At 37.6% G+C, this 23,311-nt stretch overlaps 1 protein-coding gene across 3 annotated transcripts in view; it reads left to right on the plus strand.

Annotated features, from left to right (window-relative positions):
- HTR1F (5-hydroxytryptamine receptor 1F) overlaps positions 1–23,311 on the plus strand; it is a 68,360-nt gene that overhangs the window by 41,487 nt on the left and 3,562 nt on the right. For 2 of the 3 annotated variants that reach the window (XM_053457379.1, XM_053457380.1), the window contains one exon: positions 18,613–18,761. The gene's annotated coding sequence lies outside the window, so the exon portion shown is untranslated. Of the gene's footprint in view, positions 1–2,750; positions 2,838–18,612; positions 18,762–23,311 lie in introns of all 3 variants that reach the window. The other variant, XM_053457378.1, reaches the window with a different exon arrangement.

A 23,311-nucleotide genomic window follows, 5' to 3' on the forward strand; every position in this document is an offset into this window, starting at 1 on the left:
GTGGTGTTTAGGCACGCCATTTCCCTTCCCGCCCCTATAGGAATGTGAGGAGTTTTAGGCTAGTAGTGATGCCCAGATGTCATTAGTCCCAACCCTCACAAAGCCACTGCCCCCCAAAGAAAAGGGTCTCCAAGGGCCTGAATGTTCCCAAGCATTCCCACCATTATCCTATATATATATATATATAGCTAAGTTAATGTAAAAGGAGTTAATGTAAAATTATTGGTGCCTCATACATTTTTTAAATAGGCTGTGCAGATGTCTCCTTTAACCAGGGCACATATACTAAATGTAGCATGAAATGATTATGATGCTACCTTGCAGTATAACTTTTCCATATAATATGGGGCATCTGGTCAACTCTTTTATTAATCATCATACCTGGTAATCTCACCCTTTTCTCCCTATTTTCCCCACTTTCTTATTATCTCCACTTCTCATTATCTCTCTTACTTTTTATTATCTTGCCCTTTTCTCACCATCATCTCTCATTATCTCTATCAGGACAGAGCACCCCCTTCTACATGAATATAGAGTGATAGAGTCATAACGCTGTGCTTGGCATTAATTTGGAGCCGGTTAGAGGGAGATCTATGATTTTCCCAGCCGGGCACATACACATTCATGCTCACATACACTTATACAAACACATTCATGCTCACATACACTTAGACACACACATCTATGCTCACATACATGCAAACATACACTCTTCTACCACCTGTACCCCCTTACCTCTCCTGCAGCTTTTGGTCCAGTGCTTGCACAATGCATGAGCAGCCTTGGTTTTACCGCGGGATCAAGTAACGTGCCCCCTCTGCGTCTACCAGCGCCAGTTTAAAATTGTTTAGAAAGGACCCTTACGACCTGTACCGGCCCGGTGCATGTGGAACGGGCCCTTTCTGAACAATTTTGAACTGACACAAAGAGAAAGGAATAAGTGGGTGCAGGTTGCAACCCTAGTTACACCACTAAATGGAGCTTGGGACATTAATGACTATGACATTTATTTAAATCGGAAAGATATTCAATCATGTTTTTTATGCCTTCTTTTGGATCAACAGCAAGAAATAAACAGATATGGGAAAGGCTGAACTTGATGGATGCATGTCTTTTTTCGGCATGTAACTATGTTGACGCCGGTGCACATAGTCAACTTTGAGATGAAGCTGTAGAAATGCTCTCTGTGTAGCCACGGTCTGATTTGGCTGTTAAGATGTGTTTGCATATGTTAGTGCTCACTCACAGCAAGAAGGCGTTCACAACAGGGACAATCAAAGTAATGAGTACTTTACATTGGTTTCATGAAAGTAATTGCATTAATTTTCACACCAGCATCTTAATGTATAAATATAATAAGACACTTAATGTTGCCTTAGGAGCCATGACTCATACAACATTTGTTATTTTGCCTCATTAACGATTTTGTATGAAAAGTAACACTAGATTCCTGTGTTCCATAAAATTGTTGTACTCCATTAGCAAATTAAGTAAGTGCCATTAACAGCCCACTTGTGTTGTGCCCATTTTTCAGAGACTGTCTGTTTCTATTTGTAACAACAATTAATTTCTACATTATGACAACAATTCTGTGACCTAGGTATGAGTTCCTTGTTCTTTGTTTCGTTAACGCAAGAGTTGTAGGAGAGACATAAGAGTAGCTGTATTCATGTTATCCAAAGCTTTACTCATTTATTAAAATATGGATTTAGCCTACATGGGAAGGTAACATTAGGGTTGTCTCATTGCTGATTTAATCAAAGATGTAGTGTTTGTAAAAACATATACACTATGCTTCAAGGCTGCGTTTGGTATAATGTAGCCTTTTTAGTAGCACAGCTGCTAAGGAGAACCTACTTGCTCTTCAGGGCCCATTCTTACATTGAAGGCACAGCAGGTCTGACCTTACCTTACGAGACCCCATCAACAGCTGTCAGGTGTGCAGTACGGCTGTGTATGACAATGGAGGTCTCTGCAGCCACTGGCACAAAGCTGTCAAGAATCATTTGTGGACTGTGCACCACCTAATATTGTAGAGCACTAGGATATAACATAAAGGATCGCTAGTAGAGGGGTCTATGGCATGTGTGACACTGTAGGGGACACTAGTGAAGGATTGCCCAGGCCCCATTATTTTTAAAGATGGGCCTAAGGCTCTTTATAATACTTGGTGGATAACAAAAAAGTGTACAATTAGAAGGAACATCTACTGCCCCAAACAGCCTCAACAACAATTAATGCATATTAAATACATACATACATGTGCATTTATAACTAGGGGAGAAACAAAAACATTATAGATACTGTCACCCCATGCACCTAAGACATGGTTTGGTGAGTTTGATACAAAAAAACCTGACCGCACAGAGCCCTGACCTCAACCCCATCAAACTCCTTTGGGATCAGTTGGAACACTGATTACGAGCCAGGCCTTCTCATCCATCAGTGCCTGCCCTTACCTTTGGGTGAATGGGCACAAATCCCCACAGAAACACTCCAAAATCTTGTGGAAAGCCTTCCCAGAAGAATGGAGGCTGTTATAACTGCAAAGTGGGGGCCAACTTCATATTAATGTCCATGGTTATGAAATGGTATGTCCAACAAGCTGATATAGAGTGATAGTCAGGTGTCCGTGTACTTTTGCTCATATAGTGTAAGTGTAATACATGTTTTCATCCTACATGCTGTGAAGCTTTTGGGATGATAGGCATTGCGCTAAATCTTTCCTGTTTCTTGTTCTTCTTTGCCAGTTCTAAAATAAAGGTTTAAAAAGTTAAAAGACCAACCATTCGGGATGAGGGAAGACACATTGTGCTCTCAGCAGAAGAAACAGTCATGTAAGTTCAATTATTTTAATATTTTGATGAGTCAAAAATGTTAATGCAATATCTACGCAGTTTTAATGCAATAATCAATGCTAAAGAAGAAACTCAGATTCAGAGCTTAAACATGAGTAAGTTATCTTTAGTAGAAGTTGTAGTTTGGGCTTTTAAAGCAATGTCATTTTTTTAAAAGATGTTCACTAAACTTGTGCATTTGGATTATTACAAATTAGAATTTTAACAAAATTTGCTAATTTTGTTAATTTGTATGAATGACCGAAAAGGAGTAGGGGCCGCAACAAAACCATGAAAAACAAAGCAGAGAGCTCCGAATTTTCATTTTCTTGTTTTTCCATTCTCAGTGAAAAAGGGTGAGTGACAACAAATGTAGTTCCCAAATGGAAAAACCCTCTGAATTTCATCTAAACCGAAAGGTTTGGAGCCATCAACGCATGAACCTGAAAACAGCATCACATAAGCTTATTCAGTGCACTAAATTGTGAAATGTAGGATTTTGAAAACAGAAATCCTAACACATTCTAGCAGGACTCGCATATCTAATCAATGTCTTATCCTGACTTCATTAACCTTGTCTTCACTCACTTGTAAAGGCTGCCAGAACCATCAACTGCATCCAAGGTGCACTCATAGGATGGATTTCTCATTTATATTGCTTGTTCTAACATGAAAACAGCATCGCATGAGCTTATTTAGTGTACTAAATGGCACAACGTAGGATTTTGAAAATAGAGTATATTTTTGGTGACAGAACCACACTAAAGAACTGGAGTCCTCTATATCACAGTAGCATAACTTGGTGGGTTTTTTGTAGAAAAATATGAAGGCATGTTTCATAATTGAACATGTGAATATTACCAATGCACTGTATAATAGTACATATTATTTCATATATAATGTATTTCTATTCTGCATCTAAAAATGATGAGGCCTAAAATAAAAGCAGAAACGATATTCACTATGCTTTATATAACTTTACTTATACATTTTGCAACGTATTTACATGCTTCTGGCCTCCCTCCTAGTATTTAAGCTGTGCCACTTGTGTCATGGGCAGCCTGCAGGAGTACCTGGGTGTCCATTTCTTTGCAGTGAACTGTGCAAATGGAAGAGAGGAGTTAAAATGCCCACTCACCCACAGATTGGTGTCCTTTGTTCCACTGTACGATAGGGTGAGCCCGGGCTGGGTTCAGTGATGGGTTCTGTCTACTTGTTCTAACACCCACTCACCATACCAATACACATACACACACATACTCTATCCCACGCTTCGTCCTCTCTCTTCTACTCTCCAATACTCCACTAACCCTAGGATCACCCCTGACACACTAAAACCATACAGTGACACACTCATTTTAACACACACTATAACAACAGATACGAACACACATTTATTCTTTGCACCATACACTAACACCCACAGTAATGCCATACAGTAACACAATGTAACACCATACACGTTCATGTTAACACTAACACACACGCTAACACCATAAATTTACACATAAACCCCATACACTTACACATACAAACATTTAAACACACTCTTATTCTCTCTTCGACATCTTCAGTGCTTGCACAGGTCTCCTTCCTCTCTTAGCTCCCACAGAGCTTCAAAGAGATTGTAAGCAGCCACACTACAACAGCAGGGTCACGTCATGTGTGTTAGGTGACCCTCCTGGGCCCCTCAGTAATATTATTAAAAAAAATGACATTTTTTTTAAAGAAAAACTCTTCCACCATTTAAAGGATGGAATTCATACATGAGTAATGCATGTTGCATAAACTGTAAAGTAAAAAAGCAAACACATAAGCAAAGTCTCCTAGCATTGAAATATAGCCAAAAGAACTATAAAATATAGAGCAAGCTTTAACTTGTTTCCTATTCAAAGTGGCAGAAAATCTTAAGTGATATCCTGGAGCGGTGCATGCTAATAAAGACACATTTTGTACCGTTGAAGGACTTTTTGTGGAATATCAGTGATGTTAATGAAAACTGACATGTGTAAAGGACCAAATCTCTAAAAAAAAAGATCTTCTTTGTAAGGATGTGCTATAAGAATTACACTAGTTATCCCAAACTGTTATTACATATAGTACCTCCCAGCATTTCTGATGGCTAAAGAAGGAGACCTTTAGACCAAGACTTAATGTGTGGCTTTGTGACGCATTGAGTGATGTGTATGGAATCAGAGGAGTAATTAGAAACCACGGGGCCCTGGTGTGAAAAATCCCCCCAGGCCCCCCCAACTTCAACAGCTAGTCTGTGCCATCATTGCCCCCACACAACTGGTCTGTGCCTCCTTTGCCCCCTTCCAACAGTACGAGGAGACAGGAAGAAGGGGTCGCACCGGGCCCCCTAGAGGCTTGGGCTCGGCCGCCCCTGTAGTTACGGCAGTGTATGGAACCAAGTGAGAAATGGAACAATAACTATGTATCTTACTTACACAATTTAATATATACATTATGTACCTTTTTGTGTTATTTGTACATTAAAATGTGTGTTATAATGTACATTTGTAACATTAAAATGACTTTTAAAGCTGTAGGACAATTGTACCAAACAATCATTCTAAGTTTCAAGACAAGAAGAGGGGTATTTAAGAAAAGAACGAGAAGGAGAGGGAAATGAGCTCCCAAAATTATTCCCTTTCTTCCATTCAAACAACTGAGGTTTTGTATGGAAATACAAGTAACAAAAATAGTCTTATTTCTATCATAACCCATGAAGTGCTACTGCTGATTGGACCGTTTCACTGGTTGCCATGGTGATAATATGTATCTAGACATTATCTATATCTAGACATTAAAAATCCTGATGCTAAAGTTTCTTCCTTACCAGTGGACTAAGCCAGTTTGGCTTAGACTTCATTTTTTACTATTAAACTTTTGAATATTTAAAATTATTTTTATCTTATCTTATACTGAACATTGGGGCCTGATTATTAACGCTTTCCTCTTAGTTGCTTGTTTTCAGAGTCTAAATAACTCACTTTGCAATTTGTTAAATGATTAAAATAAACTATTAACATGTCCATTTTTGAAAGGTTTCTTACCTTACATGTGTGCACATTACTGTATATAATACCAGTGCAATGGAGCAATGTATACAAAGTGATTTTGTTCTACAAAGAAACAAAGTTAGTTGTTAGCAAAAATATCCTCTTGGTTGCTATGGTGATAAGGGCACTTATCACCTTTTCCATCAGAATTAAATTTTTAACAAAACCCCACAATATAAATAATATTCTGGGTGGATTTTTTGTATCTATAAAACCATTATATTCTGTAAACATGTTTAATCAAAAATATACTTTCACAGAATAATGTGTTATATACGTTTAATATAGGACTAGACAGCTTTCTTCCTATGAATGTTAAGAACCCTTGGATTGAATTGCAAAGATAAATATTCGGTTCTTGCATTTGATATGCATCTTTGACTTATGTGTGGATAAGAATTACATGAGGTAAGCAGTGATTCTGGCCTTTCATCATAATGGTCAAAACAAAGCTTTATAAACTAGAAATTTATATGAAAATGATGGGTTTAATAATAGTTATATAAAGTTAGGTCTGTAAGTATTTGGACACTGGCACAAGTTTTGTTATTTCGGATGTTTACTAAAATAAATTCAAGTTACAGTTAAATAATGAAAATGGGCTTAAAGTGCAGTTTTCTAGCTTTAATTTAAGAGTATTCACTTTAAAATTGGAGGAAAGGTTTAGGAGTTACATATCGTTAATATGTAGCCTCCTCTTCTTCAAGGAGCCAAAAGTAATTGGACTATTCAATCAAAAGCTGTTTCACAGACAGGTGTGGGCTATTCTGTCATTATTTCTTCATCAATTAAGCAGATAAAAGGTTTGGAGTTCATTCGAGGTGTGGTATTCGCATTTGGAAGCTGTTGCTGTGAACCCATAACATGCGGTCAAAGGAGCTCTCAATGCAAGTGAAACAGGCCATTCTTAGGCTCCAAAAAATAAAAAAATCCATCAGAGAGATGGTAGGATTGGCCAAATCAACCGTTTGGTACATTCTGAGAAAAACGAACGCACTGGTGAGCTCTGCAACACAAAAAATCCTAGATGTCATGCAAGATAACAGTGGTAGATGATCATAGGATCCTTTCCATGGTAAAGAAAAACCCCTTCATAACGTCCAGCCAAGTAAAGAACACTCACCAGGAGGTAGGCATATCATTATCCATGTCTACCATAAAGAAAAGACCTCACACGAGCAAATACAGAGGGTTTACCACAAGGTGCAAACCATTCAAAAGCCTCAAAAATAGAAAGGCCAGATTAAACTTTGCCAAAAAAACATCTAAAAAGTTAGCCTAGTTCTGGAACAGCATCCTTTGGACAGATGAAACTAAGATCTACCTGTACCAGAATAATGGGAAGAAAAAAAGTATGGAGAAGGCTTGGAACGGCTTATGATCCAAAGCATTCCTCATCATCTGTAAAACACGGTGGAGGCATTGTGATGGCTTCCAATGGCACTGGGTCACTACAATTCATACAATATATTTGTTCAACCCCTTGAATTTCAAACCCATTATGGTGACATAAAATGTTGCTGACCAACATATGTAAATTGCCACCCTGGAAGATGTGGGATGAACCGATGGCTAATGTGATCACCCTATTAATGCCAGGCTCAATTATTTCATATGTTTATTGACATTATTTTATAAAATATCATTAAAAATATCATTAACATCATTAAATAAAATAATAAATGCATAGATCCTGGTAATCTACTGCCAAAGATGGGAAAAACTTGTAGAAAACAATACATCTCCCCAGTAACTACAACTAATAGACAAACCCAGGGGTTCCAGATATTGATATAAAATAGAAAGGCCGCTGTGGACATTATATTTTTTCTAAATACATATTACCAAAAGCATTATATGTTATAGTCAGGGGAAATATCACAATCAGTGAATAGGAAATCTGGAGGAACATTTTTTTTTAGTATAGGCGGTATGGGCATACCTGAGAACTTTCTCAACTTAATATCCTTGTATACATACCTGGGAACGCTCAGGGCTCAGGGACTGAAAAAAATGACTATTTCTCCCTTAAACGGCACACTCCTGCAACGTCAGCGGGACCGGCCACTGACATTAGCAGGACCGCAACTGACATATGCTCCATGCAGGAGAGACAACTCACAAATGATTTAAGCAGCAAGTTGCCTGCATGTTCCATAGGCCTCATTCAAGTCAGTTGTGTTTATTGTATTAACCTACTCCACTTGTGCATAGGTGGCAGTCTCATACTCCTTGGTTAATAGAGAGTCCTGGATACTCATTTAATTTTTAAAAATTGTATTTTTTAATTATTATTTTTATTACATGTATTGGAGGGGGTTGCAAGATATAGGCATATCCTCACAAAAGCATGCAGTTGATGCAGGCCATCATGTAAGCTGTTGCCATGCGATTTATGTTGTACCTCGGGGAAGTGTGTAAAGTTCCAGGTACATTTTTCAATTGCTGAAATCAGAGTAGGGTGCAACAAATGCAAATTCCTGAATACAGCCCAATATTAGTACAAAATGTTTATGCGAAAGCATCTACATATATAAAACAATTTTCAGAAGGCTTTTTAAAGGTTATCTTAGTTCTGTGAGGTTATTATATAAGAACAAATGACTCATCTCTTCAGATTTCATCAGATGCACCTGTGATTGTGGGACGATATTCACTAAATTGCCTTGGTGAGAGGTTTTAATGCTGGACAAGTGGCAGATTCACTCTCTTCAAATAAATGACGTCCTAATTGTGTTTATTATATGTGCAAATGAACTGACAGTGATTTGCAAATGTATTGCTATTGCTAGTAATGAGTTGTCTCTGTTTAAGTGAAATAAGAAATCACAGTTTATACCATGAGAGTTGAAAGCAGGGCCGGACTTGGGAAAGCATGGTGGTCCTGACACTTTAAGGCCAGGGGCCACCTAATGATGTAAGTGTTGCTGACAGCTGGGTATGATAGGCTTCACGTTATGTTTTTATGCTCACGTAGCACGTGTCCAGGAATATGTGGAGCAGCAGATTGGACGAGTACATCTTTCGCCTGGTGTGCCAGATGGCCAGTGTGGGCCTTTTTCAAAGTAACATCTGATCCACGTGTTCAGACAATGTCAGTGTTTTTCATGTCTTGTTGTATAGTCGATATGCTTTAAAATATGTCATTTAAGAAGGTTTAGATGTGGGCAGTTTTAATCTGTACTACAATACTAGAAAAAATAGTTAAAAATGAACTTTTCCGGGTTAATTTCATATCCTGTCCAATAATGACAACTGAACTATAAATTACGGTTACTGGTTAAAGAGTCCATTCAAACAATTAACTAAGTTATGTGAGTATAAGATAGGCTCGTCATTTCCAACAGCCATTTGTAGGTGTTGAGGAAGCAGCTGTGGTCTTGGGTACTTGTAAGCATGCCTAGAAACTCTCAAGATTTCTCTAGAAGCTCTGGAAATCATAGCTTATTATTGGCCCTTGGGTATCAAGGTATCAGAAAAAAACCAGGCATACAGGATAGGCGCTTATCTGCCATTAAATTCTGTTTCTATGTTTCTATCTGCAGGCAAGTCAAAGTTTTCATCAATACAATCACTATAGTTACTACAACATAATATTTGTGACAGTCTATTAAAGGGTTAATAAGTCTCAGAAATATCAAGGGGGTTGCACAGCGAAATTGCAGGTTTATGTCATTTGGCAGGGACCTCAGGGTGCGCGCTAAAATCTCTGGAGGAACCACATGGGCCAATTGAAAAGCAGACGTGGGTGTATTTTACTTTGGCACCTTGATAAAGCCGCCTCTGTGTTACGGTACTTCAGGCAAATTTGGCTTTAATTGAACCAATGTGAAGGTTCTGTGAGCTACATTTTTATCTAGTCACAGAGATTCTGATACTTTTATTATGCCTTTTGGGATTCTTTAGCGCATATGGCCTTACAGCAATTATATCGAAGTGTGCCATGATTAAGTGATATGACTCAAGAGAATAAACTCAAATGCCACTGTAGTTAGAAATGAAGAGATTTACAGTACATTTTCATTACGAATCCATTAAGTGTAGATTGTGTAAAATGAGAAGAAATGTTAATGGAATTGAAATGTTAGGATGAGAGACCACAGCACAAAAAATATAGGGTCAAAGTATGGGATGCAATGTTAGGAAGTCCCTCCAACAGAAGAAATATAGGTAAATAAGCAGAGGGAATATAAACATTAATGGGGTAGGTGTAAGACTAAACTGAATAAAAAACATGGCCGAGGTTTTACAACTGGTAGAACAGGGGGCAGAATGGGGCACTTTTCTATCAATAATTACTAGACTTGTGCAAATTGACCAAAAAGCATAGGGACACATTTTTTGTTTCAGTTTTGGACCACTCGTTTTTGAACAACGAATTTAGTTTCCTGCCCTTTCTGTTCATTTCATTTCAGACATTCGGAAATAAAATTCTTCATTCACCCTCATTTACTGTCTCACAAAATGGCGGAGCCTCCTGGCACACCCTCTCTCCATTCCTCCAATCATGAGGGTGTGCATTATTCTGGCCTCTCTGAGCACTTCTGCCAAAGGTTCTGCGAGGGACAAGCTTTGCCAAGGGGCTCTGCTCTGGACGTTCACCAGGAGGCCATGTCCACGTAGAAGCGGACGAAGAAAGAAGACACAAGAAGCAGAGGATAAAGAAAGGAGATAAAAGAACAAAACAGTGTAATAGAAGTGCAAGGACATGGCTGATGAAATAATAATTTATTTCCATCCATAATGCATATGATAGCTGTGTGGTCCCTTTAAATTCCCATATGGTCTGTTTTGCAATTGCATGGAGGGGGATTCTGCAGAATCCCCTAAAATGCATTTGCCATTTTTTCACTGCCAAGCTAAATCCTGTGCAGGAGAATAAATTCACGCGATGTATTCACTTCCACCGGCTCTGGTGAATGCTGCATTTATGGCTGAGGTTAAGATCTAAAAGATATGCACTGGCTGCTTCTATGACATTTACAAATTACCTAGAAGTAGATGTTTCGTGCTGACGGTTTTGTTTTGACATCTGCGTTATACAAACCCTTTTTCTTTTGAAAACACACGTGGACGAGGATGTTTCCTCGTTATTCCGATCTGATATACCGGTAATATCTCAAGAGCTATTTTTGTGAAGCATCATTGGTTTGCTTTTTACACCACACCTCATATAAAACATAAAACATTTCTATAGTAACTAAAAAGGAAGAGCGATCTGAAAGCGAATTACAGCACTTTCTCTTTAACTCACTCTGTGTTCTCGTTCAGAGAACATTTGTGAATTGCATATAATATAAGTATAAAGGTGGCCTTTTTAAGCTCATCAAGTAATTTCAGTAGGAATTAACACATTGCAAAATGCCAAAGCTGTCTTTTTTTTTTACTTGGTTTGTTTCTTCCATCCCTGATTGCTCCGATAGCTGAAGTGGTTTTCAAATTGAACAAAATTTTTTTATGTTGAAATAAAAGACAAGTTGAAATCTTACACTAAGTGGCCTAATGTTTATGCACCACGTGAAGATGCAAAGTATATGATCATACAGTATCTGTTAAAAGTGGAATCCTTCAGTTACACCAATCACAAAAAGTGTAATAATAACAATTTAAATGGGGAATTAACAGTAGACAAAAAGATATTTCAACCATGAATCTCAAGATTGTAAACTTGCGAGCCGGGCTCTCTCCACATAATGTATCAGTTTGTCAGACACCTTCAATATAGGTATTGGGAGAAGCGCTACATAAATTGTTGGCGCCATATAAATAGAAGATAATATTTATTAATTATTTTTGGTCAAGGAATTAAAAACCGTACCTTGTTGTATGGCGAAATGGATCCAAAGGTTGGGATCTTAGGCGATGTGGAACAGTTTGGCAGGCTAAACAAACTTTTTAGAAAAATATTCTTCCTAGGGAGACTACTGATTCTGAGGAAATGGTTTGATAAGGGAGCCCCCGTATTTGCTCAGTGGTTAAACATGACGGAACAAATGAAAAAATACGAACAATATAGAAGTGCTGAATCAAAAAAGAAAAAGAAGGAGTTCCAACTCACGTGGGGTTTATGGTAATAATTTTGCGGTGTTTTTTTTTGGTTTTGGTTTGTTTGTTTTTTTGGTTTTTTTTCCTTCTCTTCCTTTCTTTCCCTAGCAGACTTTGGGGGGGGGGGTTTAATTAGGATATATATTTGTGAATATTGTGAATTTCTCATATTTTTCTAATTGTCTGAAATAAAAAGTAAATAAAGAAAAAACATTTTTTACCATTTCACAAGGTAACATCCTGCAGTAAACAGGTAGGTGTACATTTTCTACCATAAGGAGGCTTACACATTAACGCCCTCCCATATGACTTCCCCAGTCCCTCTCCTGCAATACTCAGAAATACTCTGTCATTACACAATTAATCCTTATCTGTGGGATAATTAAATCAGAATTAGTCATTTACATTAAAAGAGAATTCCCTCTTAATTGTTTAAGAGAAAACAGACTCTGCACCAGATGGTAAACTCCGGCGTAGATTCAGCCTCAGAAAGATCTCATATGGACGGGGATCTTACACACAAATACATCTGTGCAGTGACTGTCCACGTCTAAGCTTCAAGGACAAGTTGTCAGGACATCTGCCATGAATTTGTATGTGAATAAAGTTATATAGCAAGTACAGTATATTCTGTTATATGATAAAATTGTTTTTTTTAGGCTGGACTCCATTATAATTGTTATGATGGTAGTGGTGTTTCTTCATAAACATATCACAATGATCTTAATCTTGATTAGCTGTCAGGTATATTTTAGGTAGAATTTATACCATGACCAGAACTTCTCTTTTTCTTTGATGGGGTATCTGTGGCAGTCCCTCTCATGGAGGACCGGCAGATTTTAGCCTAGGAGGGCAATGCGGCCAAAAGCCAACTATAATAGTAACCAAAATTTAGCAGACATTAGTACACACAAAAAATCAGTCATATCCAACATACATCCATCAAAAGGGACAGCATGGAAATTCAATGAGGATCACCAAAGAGATCCAGTCAATGTGTAAATGCATTTCTTACACGGCATATCCCTAGTGACCATGCCAGCCCTCTTCTGCTCCCTCTTTCAATGTGTGTGATGGATAGGATGTGTACATTCAGCATGCTGTCCCCCTTTGATGTGTTGTGGACTTCTCTATTACCTTTGACTGGACTCATGCCTTGTACCTGAAAGCTCCTAGATCTTCCCCGTCTAAAGAAAATAATTAATGATGAAGAGCCACAGAGAGTTTTTCATGTTGGATGACTTGTGCTGACAGCTAAACTTACAAGTACAAGAAGATATGGACATGACACTTCCTTGTAATATGATGGCCTCCCGACAAGCTTCGTTTGAAATAGGCTCAGTCATAAAGATAGGATTTGTTCACTGACTTGTGATCTTGTGTCACAGTCCATGGACAGTTTTACATTAGAGCAAAAAGCACAACAAAAATACCTGATAAGCTATTCTTGGGAGTCAGTTTAAGTCAAGATCTAAACAGAGGAAAAGCTGACTTTAGAGATTAGAAATCCCTCAAAAACTTTTCATCTAAACAATTTTTTGTTGTCACTGTTTGTTCCTGCAGCATAACGTGGCATAGTATGTTAGGTGTATACAATTATGATTCATCACATCGCTGTACGTACCCTTTCAAAAATAGTGTTGCTTCTAAGATATTTAAATTTATTTCACATAATTCTTACTTTACACAGTTATAATAAATATGTTCTAATAAATATATAATAATACAATAATGTGTATGTTTAGTTCATGCTGTTTTGTCTCACTTATTTTTTTGAACCTCAAGGGCAGGACTCTCTTCTTGTTCATTACCAGAATGCCTTAATGTGTTTATTTTATTATTATTATTATTATTATTAATTAATCTAGACCAGTGGTCCCCATGTGCTAAGATCACAGCCTCTAAAGATTTCTTGTTGCCACCTTAGAGTTTTTATTCTTGAATTAGGATTTTTCCCCTATATAGAGAAGCGGAAATAGAAACACTCTGTATACCTCAAATCTGTACAAGGATTTACGGATACCTCATTAAAATAACATAATATGTAATTTATTTATTTAAACACTCACTGGCCACTTTATTAGGTACACCTGTTTAATTGCTTGTTAACATGGCAGCAACTCAATGCATTTAGGTATGTCGACGTGGTCAAGACAACTTGCTGAAGTTCAAACCGAGCATCAGAACGATGAAGAAAGGGGATTTAAGTGACTTTGAACGTGGCATGGTTGTTGGAGCCAGACAGGCTGGTCTGAGTATTTCAGAAACTGCTGATCTACTGAGATTTTCACGCACAACCATGTCTAGAGTTTACAGAGAATGGTCCAACAAAGAGAAAATATCCAGTGAGCGGCAGTTGTGTGGATGAAAATGCCTTGTTGATGTCAGAGATTAGAGGAGAATGGGAAGTCTGGTTCGAGATGACAGAAAGGCAACAGAAACTCAAATAACCACTCGTTACAACCAAGGTATGCAGAATACCATCTCTGAATGCACAACACGTCGAACCTTGGAGCAGATGGGCTACAGCAGCAGAAGAACACACCAGGTGCCACTCCTGTCAGCTAAAAACAGGAAACTGAGGCTACAATTCGCACAAGCTCACCAAAATTAGACAATGGAAGACTGGAAGAACGTTGCCTGGTCTGATGATTCTCGATTCCAGCTGCGACATTCAGAAAGCATGGATCCATCCTGCCTTGCATCAGCGGTTCAGGCACATTTTGGGCCCTTAGTACCAATTGAGCATCGTTTAAATGCCTACCTGAGTATTGTTGCTGACCATGTCCATCCATTTATGACCACAGTGTACCCATCTTCTGATGGCTACTTCCAGCAGGATAGTGCACCATGTCACAAAGCTCACATCATCTCAAACTGGTTTCTTAAACATGACAATGAGTTCACTGAACTCCAATGGCCTCCACAGTCGCCAGATCTAAATCCAATAGAACACCTTTGGGATGTGGTAGAACGGGAAATTTGCATCATGGATGTGCAGCTGACAAATCCGCAGCAGCTGTGTAATGCCTTCATGTCCATATGGACCAAAATCTCTAAATAATGTTTCCAGCACCTTTGTAGAAAATATGCCATGAAGAATAAAGGCAGTTCTGAAGTCAAAAGGGGGTCCAGCCGGTACCAGCAAGGTGTACCTAATAAAGTGGTCAGTGAGTGTATATATTCTATTTGTATTAATATAAGGATAAGGAAGAGAAAGTTGTGGATAAAGGAAAAGAAAAGGAATGGTATCAATATTAACTATATATATATAAAATTAAGTTTGTTTGAGGTTTTTTTTCTACAGATACACATGTGGTATAAATCTATATTATTATTATTTATTGTTTTATATAGCGCCATCAAATTCCATAGCGCTGTACAATGGGTATAAACCCAGAGGAAAAAATCTGAAAAGAGGGCTGTGATATATTTGTTGTTATGATTTGCAATGAAATATACATTTAGTTAGTCAGTAGATGTTAGTAGATGCACTTTATAGAAACTATATGTTTATGAATATTAGAACCCCCAGATGCTAATGCCAGCATTGCTCTAGGGAATTAGCCTAAGGTACAATCATCCATATGGCAGGAGAAAGAATTGATGAGGATTTATTTGTTGTTTTTGTATGTGTGATGCTATCTATGAGACGCTCAGGGAATAAAGTTTATGAAAGCACTTCAGGGAAATAGACTTGAGTAAGAGGAGACAGAGACCTTGATAGATCTGTGTTTGATTATGCCTTTTAAAGTTATCTCCTTCAATATTCACAAACACCCACAAAAAGAGGATTCCCTTAATATTTGTTTATGCTTTGTGCAGGAAACACACTGGAAAAGGGATAATCCCAGTCTGTGAAAATTTCTGAAATATCCAGTAATGTTAAGTGTGGGCTTAGCAGATGTAAAACATGAGTAGTTGCAATAATATGTTCAAACAGGGTAAAGTTTCAGCTTATCGTGGAGGTGAAAGATCCTAATGAACAAGATCAATGATTTGATTTATACGCTTGTAAATATATATGCTCCCAATGAACATGCCTGGGAACGTTTGGGGGTCTGGCTCCCACAGGACTGCCCACTGACATCGGTGGGTGGCCCCGCTGACGTCAGGGGCGTTCCTGCTGAGATCATTGGGCATTCCTATTGATGTCAGTGGGCGTTCCCACTGGCATCGCAGGGAAGACACCCATTTAAAGGAGAAATGGGTGGGGAACCCGGAGTCAACAATCTCTGGGTCAAATGAATTATCTGAGAGGTTCCTTACGAAAACCTTGGATAGACTCCAGAAGACTCAAAAGGGTATTCTTCTGGTAGTGGGCGATGTGAATGTTGCTGCTGCTCAATAAATTATTTCAGAGTTTAATTTATTTGATGTATGGAGGGTACAACATCCTAAAGAAAGACCAGTAAGTTTTGGTATTTTCAAAAGTTAGAATAGATTTGTTTCTAACCAATTTGAACAATTTAAAACATGTTGATAACATTTCCTGATCCGATCATGGACCAGTTTGCTTCAAAGTTATGAGGAATCCGGAGTTTAGAGAATGGCCCCATTAAAGATTAAATGAGACCCTTCTATCTTCTGATAATAACAAAGAATATCTCCATAAGCAAGCAGAATTTTGTAGTAAAAATGATAATAATGGTTCTGGGTTTTAAAAGCTTCATGCGAAGCAATCTGATTAAACTTGGAGCTAATATTAAAAAGAAAAAAAGGAAAAGATTTGTCAGACCTTTACATAAATTTTCGCTATTTTGGAAAAAAGAAAATAAGCAGAATGTGTTGACTTCTCTCTCAGATCCAAGTAAAGAAACACAAGTACAGATAAATAAGAAAATAGTTGGAAAAGTTAAAAACACTATCTTAGTACAAAACTAAAGATGATATTCGAGTAATAATAGAACTCGCAAGTCTCTAAAAGATAAACTCAAATTTAGACATCAAAATCAGATGATAAGAAGAATTATCTTTGGAGACAAGTCCTACTTTTATTATAAATCTCTTTCATAACTTACCAGATAAAAAAAAATTTGATTGAAATTCAATTTTTAAAAAAAAATGTCTTAAGCTTCCAAAATTACAAGAAAAAAATGAATACGTTTAATCGCCCTATCACTTTAGAAGATATCTTTTGAGCCAGTAATAATCTCTTTATACTTTAAACCAGCCAGCAATATGGGTAATAATGGTAGCATTCTTACTGAGATGTTGAGGGCAGTGATATTTCCAATTCCCAAACCAGAGAAAAAAATTTGACATTAAGATATTTTTGAAAGTACTGATAGGTTGAAGGGGATTATTTCAGATCTAATTTATTCAGGTCTGGCAGGGTTTGTATAAGGACGATCACGGAGCAACAATATATGCAGACTGTCCAATATGTCCATAGAAGTAAGTAGGAATTCCACCCCCTCTCTCTATAAAGCTCTTGATGAAGAAACAGCATTCAGTAGAGTGGGTGGAATTTCCTTTTTGAAGTCTTAATGGCATCTGTTTTTACAGGATTATGTAAAGATTTTATATTAAGGTTATATACATCGCCACAAGAGAAAATTGTAGGTAATAGTCTTGATTCGGATTGGTTCGGGATAACCAATGAGACAAGGCATGGCTGCCAACGATCGACATAATTGTATATCTTATCCATTAAGCCCCTGGCAGCTTATATCCAAAAAACGGAAGAACATTTCTGGGATCCTATTTCATTAAGTTTTGTTCATTGGTTTGCCTGCTATAGTCATCTCTCCCTCTCACACATTTAGTATTATTATATTATAATTAGAGAAGCTTCTATTGCAGGCAATGTGTGTGCACTACACACCCTCTCCCCTTTCTCCTGTCATTCTTTTCTTAGCAGCATTGTCTCACATACTGACCCCCCTCCCTGTCAGTATGGTCTCTGCATCTGCAAAGCAAGATCAGAGGAGACCAGAAAACAACTGGCAAGGGAGGGCACAGACAGAACTTGGGGACACAGGGAGAGAGACTTTTTGGGGCAACAAATTCTGTTCCAATTAACCCCCCCAAAAAAATAATTTATGTGGATGAAATGGCAGGAAAAGCAATTTGTTGTCCAATAATGAATAAGGAATACATTTTACAAAAAAATTGTCTGAAATGATTTGGGGCCTTACGCACAAATCTATTAGATATTGGTCTCTGATTCTCGTTTTAGTTAAGTAATCTCTTAACTGTTTTATAGAGAGGAAATGTTTCAGCTCTCTGAGAATGGTAAAAGAATGTATGATTAGCATATGAATAGGAATGTTTAAGCTGCACCTAAGATATCATTTATTACACATAGGATTGTGCTTGATTGCTGCAATTGCTTTGCTTTTTTCCTGTTAATATTTAATGAATATATAGATTTCGATCAAGTTTATATAGCTGTGTATGATAATCACAATCTGGATATTTATTCTGTATATTTTTAATAATACTTCAACTAGTAAAAATAATTTTATTAAGATACTACTTTTTCATTAGGTGCTTTTAGATTATTTTGTATTTATAGTACATTTATATTTTCTGTGTACTTTTTCTTCAGAACTGGTGTATAATATTCAGTTATTGAAAACTAGTAAGAATCAAGCAGAAACATAATATGAGGTATGCCTCAACGGAGGACTGAAATGATTTCATTATTTTTGTTTTTGTAGGTTAGTAAATATAGATGGACAATTGAAAACTGAAGGACATTTGAATTGGTTATTATTTTCCTGAAATGAAGCAAAAAAAGACCAAAAAGAAAAAACTTTCACCGATAGCAGAAGAAAAATCAATTCATTTGGATGTCATTATTATGAAGGTATGATTTGTTGTTTTAAAATAATAGATATTCAGAAAATGATGCATAGGGCTAACACTCAAAATAAGAATAAAAATAAGTATATAATTAAATTCACCTATTATATATGTTTACCAAAGGGGCCAATATTAGAAGAGGGGGCTCTCTCTCTCTCTCTCTCTCTCTCTCTCTCTCTATCTCTCTCTCTCTCTCGGCACCCTTTTATCAAACAATATATCAAACAATTCCAAACAACTGGATATCAAACAATTGAAAACACAACACAGGTTTATAAAAAAAAAAAAAGATTGTTAATATGATATGATATATATGGCACGGTTCTAGGCACCCTTAAGTCAATACTTTGTGTTATCTCCCTTTGCGAAGATAACAGCTTTGAATCATCTCCTATAATGTCTGATGAGGTTGGAGAATACATGGCAAGGGATCTGAGACCATTCCGCCGTACACAATGTCTCCAGATCCTTCAAATTTCAAGGTCGATGCTGGTGCACCTGCAGTTCTCCCCGCAGTTTTTCTATGAGGTTCAGGTCGTGGGGACTGCGATGACCATGGTAGCACCTTAATTTTGTGGTCAGTTAATCATTTTGTATGTTTTGGATTATTGTCCTGCTGAAAGATCCAGGAGATAACAGGCACGAGGTACATTTCCGTATGGCTAGCTCTCTGCGTGTCAGTTGTTTTCTGTGGCTGTCACCCCTAAAAGCAATGGGTTTTATCTTACGTGATTAATGTAATAGATAGACAGATGTCGCCAGATAACTAACCATACCTGCTCCTGGTGTCTTATCTTGGACCCGTTTTCTTTACTGACTCTGTTAATAGCAAAATAAGAAAAATTGCTTTCCCCGACTGCATATTTCATTCTTTACATACGTAAGATATGCAAATAAATTTAGTATGATGGAATGAGGCACTCACAGTTCACTGCAGCTGCATATCCAAAGCAGCTAGAATGCATGAAAAATGAACAATTTCACATATAAATGTAATAATTAAGTAAGGAGACCCCGGATCATATGAGTTGATAATCGTAAACAGCTGTCAAATGTGCAAATGGAATTGCCATTTTATTCAGACTTCCTCATTTAGTTTTCAAAATGGGTATTCATATACATCATGTATATTATATATCACGAGTGCTTAAAACAAGACCTGTCTCTGTGTTGATATATATACAATATAATACATAGATCCATAGCCATCGCCTAACTGGTGATATTGTCACTGGTAAATTTGTATTTTAAGGAAAGGTATGTCCGAACATTTATGACTGTTCCTTTACAATAAAGGGAAACATTCACCAAATGTATTACTAGTATCAGATTCAAAGTATATTTTCAAACATTTACAAAACTTATGGGCTCCGGCTACTCGGAGCCTTCCCTTGCGGGACACAGCCAGCAATGCCAACTGACGTCAGCGGGCGGTCCCATGACGTCGGTGGGAGGTCCCGCTCACGTTAATGGGAGTTCCCGCCAATGTTGGTGGGCGATCCCGCTGATGTTAATGGGCGTTCCCGCTTACATTGGGGGCGGTCCCGCTGATGTCGGGGGACCACCCCAATTTAAAGAAAAATGGGCGGGGATTCGGGTCTTGACCCGGAGAACCGGACAAGCAGTGCTCGTCCATCAATCTCCAGGTCAAACCAGGTATGGTAAGCACGGGGAGCTTAAGCTGCCTTGCAGAACGGAGTATGGCAGGCTGGGGAAGAAGAAAGGCTACAAGAACATTTGTCTTTAGTCACTAAAGGAGCGAACAGGCAATCTTTAGCTGGTGTAGATGGACAATCACACACACAACCCCACTGTGAAAGCAAGAGAGATATACAAATGTAAAATAATGTTATACTGTCTTTCCATGTCTGTTATTTAAATGAAATTTAGAAAAGCCAGTGTAATCCTATATATCTTCCTGCTATCCACTTTTATTCTGTTCAGTATATTAGAAGGGCATATCCACTCTTCAGAGAAGTGAAAACTCCTGCTGCGTGTAATCTACTGGGAAAAGGCACTTAATTAACCTTAGTAAATGTTAATGATTTATTTATCTGCACTACATAAGACAGGATCATATGAAACAAGCTAGGTTTTTTTATCTGAAAACTATTATTAAGTCAAGCATATATTCTATACAAACACTCGTATAATGGCGCATTAAGCATGACAGATTGACATCGTGATAGAGAAAATTGTTTGCTTTTAGTTGACATGGTAGAATGAACTTGTTACCTAGATGGAATATGAGTTAACGAGTTGACAACATGATTACCGAGGCTCTGATTATTCCAATTAAACTTGCAGTTCACTACACCATATCTGTGTATTTTTGTTATACGTTACATTGGGAAAAAACAACCAGACTATACACCTCCAAAATATCGCTATTTACTTAAATAAAATTCAAATGTTTTTTAAAAAAAAAATAAGGAACACTAGTTATTCATCTTCAACCACAAAGAGGCATTTCAAATCTCATGAAATAAGAAATTAACTGACTATTATAAGTGTCATTTTATTAATAGGAAACCTAAAAATACAATAAAGTATAATAATAAGCTCAAAAACATTTTTTTATTTTAGTTAATAAAACAAGTTTGAATAATAGAATAGTAGCAGTTAGAACGAACCAACTTAACTACACATTATGAAAATGTCACACTTTTCTAGATTGAGTGAAATACATAAATAGTACAATTAGAATAAAAACATCTCTTTATTTCCATAAATGATCCACGATCTCCAATCCTGGAAAAGGTTTTCAACGTGTGAAAGAAGTAAGTGAAAAAAATATTTAATTTGTATCCACATTTTTGAGATGCATACCACTTATTGGGGAAAAATAGTTAATATGCACTAAAGTATATTTAATTTATAAACATATACAGTATAATATGTGCATATCTTTGCCCTGCAAGCATCCACACATTAAAACAAAGAAGTCGTTCTTTAACTGTATGCTTTTTGATTCTAGAACCCGTGCCTTCTTGAGAATGGGTTTGAACTGTGGGGGAGGATTCGGGGTAGACCACCTACGCTCTATCACCTTGAAGTGTCCTTCATGTTGCAAAAATTAAACACAATGTACAAACATTATTTTCCAATAATGCAACATGACATCAACAAACAGACTTTGTTTGAAATAGAAAGAGTTACGCTATGCTAATCATTGCTTCATTAGATGTTACAGCGTAATTACAAGCTTGAAGAAAGCAAATCAGCCATAATGAAAACTGAATAATAGCTTGTGAAGGATTCATCTTTGAACCTCAGGGTTATGTCATCATATCATAAATTCAGCATGCGTATGGATTTGTACAGTATGTTACTGGACACAGTTATTTGATGGATAGAAAGTACATCAAGAACACTAACGAAAAATCTTTAACACCCCATAGTAAGCACATGACTTGTCTAATAACCTCATCTAAATGTTAGAAGTCACTTGGATATTGAACAGTGCTTAGTGACTGTTCAACTAATACAACGTGACATTTGTTAACACACGTCTGTGAATGTATTTAAATACTAAATGCAACACCGTGTGTATATATAAATATAATAGTGTATACAGAGGCGTATCTAGGGTATGGCACCTATGGCTCCTGCCATAGGCGCCATTTGAAAGGGGCGCCAGTGAGCAGCTTTCAAATGCCGTCTTTTTTTTTGATGCGGAGGAGAGAGAGGGGCGCCTAGCAACCGCTTGGCGCCCCTCATTCTCCTCCACGAGGCCTCTGCCTCCGTCCCGGTGCGGCACCAGCGAGCGGCTTTTAAATGGCGGCTTTTTTTTTTTTGTTGATGCGGAGGAGAGAGAGGGGCGCCTAGCAACCGCTCGGCGCCCCTCATTCTCCTCCACGAGGCCTCTGCCTCCGTCCCGGTGCCCGCTGCTTCAGTGCTGAGCGCCGAAATATGATGTCATATTAAGGCGCTCAGCAGTGAAGCAGCAGGCACCGCAGCAGTGCAAGAAGGCAGAAGCCTCGTGCTCTCGTCGCTGGACCTCAAGGTGAGAACTACAAAGGGGGAGAGGGGTTAGGGAGTGATAAGGGAGGGAGAAGGGTTAGGGAGGGATAAGGGAGGGAGAGGGATTAGATATTTGGACAGGGGCGCAATTTCAGCGCTTGCCATAGGCGCTATTTTCGGTAGATACGCCTCTGAGTGTACATCGCTAAATACACCCCACTGTGATAAATAAATGAAGTAAGTTAATAAAATACAAACCTTACAGATCCCCACAGCGACATATCCTTCACAAGGGGCCAGGCCCTCAATATTTAAATACATTGAAAACAAACTTAGCAGCCACTGCTAAACTCCTAATAATGGATCTGACAAAGAAGAAAAAAATATATAAAAAATGGACAGAGCTAAATATAAAATAATTAAAACAAATATGTAGGTTCTCCAATATTTTGATAAAAATAAATATCTTATTACCCATAAATCAATAAACAAACACATAATAATAATAAATAAAACATTAGAAGTGGGTAAGTCAATAATAAGAATACCAATTGGTATATAGAATATCTACAATATCTTAATTAACAAATT

This window comes from Spea bombifrons, chromosome 2, assembly GCF_027358695.1.
Source record: "Spea bombifrons isolate aSpeBom1 chromosome 2, aSpeBom1.2.pri, whole genome shotgun sequence".
Lineage (NCBI taxonomy): Eukaryota > Metazoa > Chordata > Amphibia > Anura > Pelobatidae > Spea > Spea bombifrons.